The sequence below is a fragment of the Bactrocera neohumeralis genome, chromosome 2 (assembly GCF_024586455.1).
Source record: "Bactrocera neohumeralis isolate Rockhampton chromosome 2, APGP_CSIRO_Bneo_wtdbg2-racon-allhic-juicebox.fasta_v2, whole genome shotgun sequence".
Taxonomy (NCBI): Eukaryota; Metazoa; Arthropoda; class Insecta; order Diptera; family Tephritidae; genus Bactrocera; species Bactrocera neohumeralis.
This window is the reverse complement of record NC_065919.1, coordinates 19,820,214-19,827,300: the sequence shown is the minus strand read 5'-3', so window position 1 is coordinate 19,827,300 and position 7,087 is coordinate 19,820,214. Positions and strand designations below refer to the sequence as shown.

Genomic DNA, 7,087 nt, shown 5'->3' with positions numbered 1-7,087 from the left:
TCCCGGAGCAGTGTTTATCGTTGGTATGGTGAATTCAATCGAAGTTGTAGATCACTCCCATAAGAAAAGGTCGTACACACTCAGTGCTTGTTCCGAAAACGATTGATGCTGTGTGCAAACTGATATTGCAAGATCATCATGTGACCCATTGTGAGATTGAGTCAACTATTCGCATTAATGAGACGAGCATACATTCAATATTGCACATTTCACTGTAAAAAGAGTTTCCTCACAGTGGATTTCACACAATTTGTCAATCGTTCAAAAACAGGCTCGTGTTAATTGGTTGTGTTAAAAAATGCGAAAGCACGTCTATGACAATTGACGAATCGTAGATTTTCGCCCAAGAGCAAGAAAGTAAGCAGCAGGTGAAACACATATACATTTCCAGTAGCAGAAGGCAGGAGCGGTTTCAGCGTTTTCAAAGTAGACGGTAGTCGGGAGGACATAAATGACGATCAACATGTGGGTCAATCAAAATCCGTGATCACCTGAAATTCCATCGAAACTGTGCGTGAATTCATCAAAAATCAGCCGAAATCAATATTGAAATTCATGGAAATGAAATTGAACATCTCCAAAATATCGATTTATCGCATTTTGACCGAACATTTGGGCTTACGAAAGGTGTGTGCACGGTTTGTTCCGCATAAATTGACTGACGACCAAAAATTGCTCAGAATCCAACATTCGAAGGACATCTTGTGATTATTTGACAAAAAATCACATATTAACCATTAACCACTCCCCGTATTCACCTGATATGGCACCGTGTGACTTCTTCCTTTTCGTAAAAATGCATTTGCCCATAAAAAGAAAGCACTATGCAGACGTAGAGGTCATTCAAAAGGCTTGCTTCAGCAAACTGGCGGCCATACCGGCCAACGAGCTAAAACACTCGTTCGACATGCTTTGAATTGTGCAAAAAGCTGTACTGAAGCAGAAGGAGACTATTTTGAATAAAATAAATTGATTTTGCAGAAAAAACCATTTGTTCTGTTGTTTTTTTAAAGTCCTGTTTACTTTGGAACATACCTTGTATAGATTTTAATGGAAAATATTTTGAAAAGCAATAAAGCGATTCTCGTTGTTCAATATTTGTTTTTATTCTTTAAGGCCGAAATATAAAGGCAACCCTCGAACACCAAGTTCGGCGTATAAAAATATCAAATAAACCAAAATTATAATTATGTAGTGTGTGTCGTTTAAAATAAATACAATTCAAATACGAATATGTAAAATATTATAAAAAAAACGAAAAATGAAAAATAAAAAAAATTTCACTAAACAATATATTTTCAAACTTAGATAAACATGAAAATTACATATTTTCTCCTTTTTGTAGATTTGCGCAATAAACTGCAAAACTGTTATATATATTTTTACAAGGAATGCATTGAAGAAATAAAGGACAAAAGAATGAGCAAGTAAAAATAATATTATTAATATACTTTATATATAAAAAATATAAATCTTGGTTTCGAAAAAAATAAAATCCATTAAAATAGTATTGATTTTACTATTTGAAAAATTGTGTAAGACAAAAACTTTTAAATTGTATGCTTTCTCTATATCTTACAAAATTTCCAAATATTAACAAAAAGTTAAAAAAAAACGCTATAGTGCAAAAAGTTTACTGGAAAAAGTACCTGAATATTCAAATAAAAGAAATGGCTACTAAATCGCCAGAAATAAACTGAAAAATCCACAACAACAAAATCAAACAGCAACATTGGCAAAAATATAAAAACAAAAGGAATCTAATTTTCTCCTATTTGAAGGGTAAGTTTGTTTATACAAATTTTTAAAAACTAAAACTAAATTAATAAAATTATGAATTTCAAAATAATTTTGAAATTATAAAAAAACAGCGAAAGAAAGTCTGCTTATTTACCTTCCGATATTAAAATGATTAAGCATTTTTATTATTATTTAATATTATTTTACAAAATATTTAAAATATTATTAAAAATATAAATTTGATAAAAAAAATACATGTTATGTCGCACGAACTTTTTACTTTTTTCCCTACTGTTATAATTTATAAATTTTACATAAAAGTTAAAAAATAAATTTGCATTGTTTCTTAATAAATAATATGTGATCTTTCTTTTGCAAAAAAAATTATTCTTCTAATGCATCTATGTAAAAAGTTATGACGGAACATGTGTGAGACTCGAGTTAGTCCAATGAGTTTTGTTCGACACTGTATATATATATATATCGCTCATTTGCTGCAAGACCGGCATAAGTCAAAAAAATCGATTTGCCAGAAAACGCGTTAAAAGTTTTCAACTGACTCCAACCTTATACGGAAAACAGGAATCATATTCTCTTCTCAAGCGGAGCATATAAGAGGTATTCATATGAATTTTTCACTCAACATGAAGTATGATATAACGAACAATTCTGCATCCTTTTATGAAAAAAATATGTATATATATATGTATATATATATATATATGATTTAAAAACTTTTCGCACTTTCTCACATGTCCGGTTCTCATTAGTCTTTATATGAACGCATATTTCAGTCTAAGGCTGAGCACATAGCAAATCGAACAAGTCTGAGAATGATTTTGGAATTACTGAATCATGTAGAGAATTTTCCAATTTCTTAAAAAAAAACACACTAACACCCGGTATTAGCTACTGCGTGAATGACAACGTGGAGCTGTGGGCAAAAAATAGTAAGATTTTTAATTTAAATTTCGTGCGAAAACCCATTAGTCGAAATAGTTTTTTTTTCTAGTTTTGTGTGGCTATCAGTGACGCACAGATGTCAACTGCAAATAATCTCTAGTCTTTAGTAAACGTTTGCCTTTCTGAAGTACAGGAAGAGCATTCAGCGATTTTTACGAGGAGTGAAGTTATTCAACAAAGGAATTCTATACAATTTTGTGTGCGAAATCAAATTTCTGTTGCCGAAACTTTCAGAATGTTGAAAAAAGACCTCGGTGATAATTGTTTGTCGCGAGCAAGTGTTTTTTATTGGTACAAATTATTCAAAGAGGATCGAAAACGCGATGACGATGGACGATGTCAAGGACGGCAATCAACAACAACCGATGATCGACACGTCAATAAAATAAAGGAATTGGTGCTTGAGAATCGACGATTAACAGTCAGAGCCCTTACCACCAACGTTGGAATATCGAAAAGATCCGTTAACACGATTTTAAAGGACCATTTGGGAGAAAAGTGAAAGAACGATTAGTTCCAAAATCACAATTTTTTTTTCGCAAAACAGCGTCGTGTTAATGTCTGTGAAATAATGCTTTCAAACCAACAGGATGTCATAAAACGTATTATTACTGGCGGTGAGTTCTGGATCTCTGCTTACGAGCCGGATAAAGACGATGAATCGCCCGAATATCATGGCAAAGGTGTGCCGAAGTCGAAAAACCACAACAAAGTAGTTCAAAAGTCAAGGTTGTGTTAACAGTTTTCTTCGATTATCGAGGTGTGGTGTACTCCTAATTCCTTTCGACTGGCCAAACTGTCAACAAGGAATACTATTTGAGTGTTATTCGATATTTGCGCGAAGCTATTCGAAAAAAGTGGCCGCTTTCATGGGCCCACAATCTTGGTTTTTGAATCATGTTAATGCACCGTCGCATGCTGCATTGATTTTTCGTAAATTTTTCGCCAAATTTTCAACCAATATCGTGATGCAACCACCGTATTGCATCCGTTTTGAGTCAGTTTAAGACACTAACAGGCATACATATATGCTACTAGGTATGAATTAGACACTGTTCCCAGAATCAGCTTTGAGGCCATTAATGTCACTGAAGAATGTATGAATAATGTTATACGCCAAAAAGTAGGCTTAACAGTGTGTTTTGTTAAGAGCTATTTTCAAAATAAACAGCGATTGGTTATAATGTAACAAATTCTGCAGCTTGTTTCCAAATAAGTGTCATATCCGCTCTTTTGTTGAATAGCTTATCATTAAGTTCAGAATTCCTAAACTAAAAAATATTGCGTTTTTGGAAGTGTCTCGCTTAAAAGCGAATAATATGCTCTTCATATTCACAATACTTTTTTAGTAAACAATAAAAAGAAAAATATTAACCACCTTCATGACAATTTACTAATTCGCATCAATAACATTTTTATAGCAACAATTTGTTAAGTGATGTAATTAATCAAAAAAAAAAATAAAATAAAATATAAAACGAGAAAAAATCGACATAAATTACTTTCGCATGCAATACATCAATAAATTCAAATTAAAAGTCTGCCAATCTTGCTGCACCGCCTCTTTTAACCCTTTGCATAAACCAACTTTAGCTTGTCGCATTGCAAACTGCGCGTTTTGTACGTGTGCGGGCCTACAGGGCGTATGAGTGCGCTGCAAAGTTTAGAGCAAGCAGTTGAAATGAAAATTTGTTGGTGTTGGTGTAGGGTAGCCGAATTGACCAAAAAGTTGAAAAAGTATCTGCTATAATCCACTTAAGGCAGTTCAAAAGCAATAGATCTGTGAAGGCGACAATTTGTATTCGTGTGAATTGTGGCGATGAAAGTTTAGTATCAGATGCAAATGCTTGTTGTAACGGTTTCCTTGGTGATTGCGGTGAACGGGTGGTTAGCTAAAGTTTTTGCATTGATAAAGTGATACTTTTTTGTAAAAATATAGATGCAGTTTGCGTTTAAAATATGGAAAGTGCTTTCAATGACTATTGAATTGGTAATTAGTTAACTAACTTGAAGAAATATATATACATATATATATATTATATATTAAAAAAATTACTTGAGAATGTTCATCAATATATCAAATATCTTTATATATGTACTAAAATCCCTAAAGGCTTTAGTTAACAAGCTAAATTGAATAAATATAGATGGTAAAATTCGAGATAGAGTTTTCTTAATATTTTTTCTAGTAAAGTTTCAGGGCTTTTGAAGTATTTTATTTCAATTTATGTTTTAAATTGTTACACCTAAAGCAGAAACAAAAACATGATCGAATTAACTTCGTTAGTATCGAAGCCATAATACACTTCTTAAGTCAAAAAGTAAAGAACTTGGTTTTGATCGATCAGTTGGTATGGCAGCTATAAGCTATAGTAATTCGATATGCGTAATTTCTTCGGAAATTATATGGTTGGCTTGGAAGATAATCCGTGCCCAATTTCATGAAGATATCTTGCCAATTATAAAAGTTTTCCTAAGAAGAGCTTGATTTTAATCGTTCAGTTTGTATGGCAGCTATATGATATAGTAATTCGATTTGCATCATTTCTTCGGAAATTATATGGTTGGCTTGGAAGATAATCCGTGCCAAATTTCATGAAGATATCTTGCCAATTATAAAAGTTTTCCTAAGAAGAACTTGATTTTAATCGTTCAGTTTGTATGACAGCTATATGCTATAGTGGATCGATTTGCATCATTTCTTCGAAAACAATATCCTTGTCCCAGACAATAATCCATGCCGAATTTCATGAAGATATCTTATCAAATAAAAAAGTTTTCTATAGGAGAACTTGATACCGATCTTTCAGTTTGTATGACAGCTATATGCTATAGTGATCCGATATCGACAGTTTCAACAAATGCGCAGCTTCTTGAGGAAAAAAGCACACTTGCAAAACTGCAGAGCTATATCTTAAAAACTGAGGGACTAGTTTGAGTATATACAGGCAGACCGACAGGCGGACATGGCTACTCAACTTAACTCGTTTTTGGCTTTGAAAGTTGCTTCATACATTTCCAAAATATCAGGAAAGTTAATTTTATTTAATAATCTCCAATTTTCTACAAAATATGTCGACCTACCGGCCCCGCCTATCACAGTTTGTACTACACTAACTAGCCATTAGGCGTCTAAAGGACGCATGAGATGATTGTGCGATATGCTATGTGGTTTGAGTTAAGTACGTACGTATGTTTGTAGCACATATCAGCTTAATTACAAATTCAAACAGCAACTCTGTGGTAGATGTTTGATGTTCATGTATATATACATATAAACCGGTGTAAGCATTGTTTGTACTAGAAGCAAGATTTACCCATGCGGGCAACACAAATTCACACACAAGTGACCACACAATTTCGTACAAGCTTGTTCTCACACATAATTAGGACACACTTGTCGGCTGATGTGGGTTTGTTAGTACCTTTCGCCCACATTTTGCTGCCTCTATGAAATGAACGGGTGTGTGTATGCATGTGTCTGTGCAATTTAAATGGCTTTTTTTATGTGTTTCCTTTCAATTAATTAGCACCGTCATACAAAAAAAAACATATATACTTATTTATGTATGCATGAGTGCAATAATTGGATTTAACACATACATCTGAGCGCATTACTAATTTGTTATTTTTCGTAATCTGTACCTTATTACTTTTGGGTAGAGGGAGAGGATATCTTTTATTACCTTTTACTTGATATATTACGTAAGGCTTCATTTTTATGCGAAATTTAGCGCTCAGATGGTTAAAGCAATTGAATTAACATTATTTAAAAAACGTTAGATTTATATATTATATTTAATTTAATTTAAAAAAAATACAAAATAAAATAAAATTAATCAAAAAATAATTAACATAAAATGGAAAAAAAATTTTAAGTGAAATAAAATAAATTAAAATGAAATAAAATGAGAAAAAGTAAAAATGCATATCATAAGTTTAAACAAAATAAAGTCCAATAAAAAAATAAATAAATAAATAAAATACTGCAAAATAACATTTAAAAAAACTAAAATAATTGGAATAAAATAAGTTGAAAAAATGCAATTAAATAAAATATAAATTAAAATTATCTTTAAAAATGAAATTTAAATTTAACATAAAAACAAGAAAAAACGTTAAAAATAAAATAACATATATTGGTGCTTTAGGAAATTTCGTAAATATATCTTGTCAAATGCAAAAGTTTTCCAAAAAAATATCGTTCAATGGTACTATGCTATAGTTAACCGATCTGAATTTCTTCGGAGATTACATTGTTGCCTTATTACCAAAAAAAATACATTGTCAAATACAAACAAAGAACTTGATTTCGATAATTTGTATGGTAGCTAGCATAAACCGATTGACCAATTTCTTCGGAGAAAATTGTTGCCTTAGATAA

At 31.7% G+C, this 7,087-nt stretch overlaps 1 long non-coding RNA gene across 1 annotated transcript in view; it reads left to right on the top strand.

The window, feature by feature from the left end:
* Window positions 1-1,428: 1,428 nt before the first annotated feature.
* LOC126751756 (uncharacterized) overlaps window positions 1,429-7,087 on the top strand; it is a 130,612-nt gene continuing 124,953 nt past the window's right edge. Inside the window, exon 1 of the long non-coding RNA XR_007665920.1 lies at window positions 1,429-1,782. This is a non-coding gene — a long non-coding RNA (uncharacterized LOC126751756). The remainder of the gene's footprint in view (window positions 1,783-7,087) is intronic.